At 33.9% G+C, this 830-nt stretch overlaps 1 non-coding gene across 1 annotated transcript; it reads right to left on the bottom strand.

The window, feature by feature from the left end:
• Nucleotides 1-410: 410 nt before the first annotated feature.
• On the bottom strand, nt 411-517 carry LOC147829212 (U6 spliceosomal RNA). Its single transcript, XR_015449419.1, has one exon. It is a non-coding gene; the product is annotated as a U6 spliceosomal RNA (small nuclear RNA).
• Nucleotides 518-830: the final 313 nt, after the last annotated feature.

Genomic DNA, 830 nt, shown 5'->3' with positions numbered 1-830 from the left:
TGCTTATGAATTCTGCATATGAGCACTTTTTGAATCACTTTGTTATCTGCCAATTAGGTGCAACAAGATTTTGGAGCTATGTCTGAGTTCCAGTAACTTATGTAATACTAATGGGAACACATGGAAGGCAGGGTAGGAAGAGATTAATTGAAAAAAACAAAACAAAACAAAACACTTCAGGTATTTTCCTAGAGTAAAATCTTGGGTTCCTTAGTTTATATTATTATCACTCATGACCCTCCCTTCTATGTTAATTTATTCATCACTCATGAACTGCAAACATGCCGTAAGCCAAATATTTTTCCTTAGGAAATATATTTTTAAAAATTAATTAATTAATTACTTTTCTCAACTCTTTTTACTAGGTTAGAAAACTGATTAAAAAAAAACATAATTTTTTGGGAAAGCACTGAAATGTGGAGCATTTCATGAGTTTTCATGACATCCTTGCACTAGGGCCATGCCAGGATTCTCTGTATCATTCCAATTTTACTATATATGGTGCCAAAATGAGCAAAGGAAATTGAAGTGTAAAATCTGGGGCACATTCTTAAGAAATTCTGATGCCAAAGATCTTTGGCAGGTCCCTGAGAATTTACATTTTTCTAAGACTCTAGGCAAAGTGGCTGGGGCAATCTTTGAGAAATATGCCTTGAGAGAGCTTGCTTTGATGTCTACTTTGAGAAAACCATTTGGTGGTCTGGTAATGCAAAGGAAAAAGTGGTACTTCTTTCAGAAGTGGAAAGATTTAAGACAATGAACAATTAACTTTAATGGCAAAGTAAAGTAAAATATCATTTTTATTGTGAGGTGAAATCTTGGCAGTGTGT

Source organism: Heterocephalus glaber, unplaced genomic scaffold (assembly GCF_053883595.1).
Source record: "Heterocephalus glaber isolate CG9 unplaced genomic scaffold, H.glaber_assembly_v1.0 deba00000676, whole genome shotgun sequence".
In the NCBI taxonomy this organism is placed as follows: Eukaryota; Metazoa; Chordata; class Mammalia; order Rodentia; family Bathyergidae; genus Heterocephalus; species Heterocephalus glaber.
Note: the sequence above shows the minus strand (reverse complement) of the source record. Positions and strands in the feature narration are given on the sequence as shown.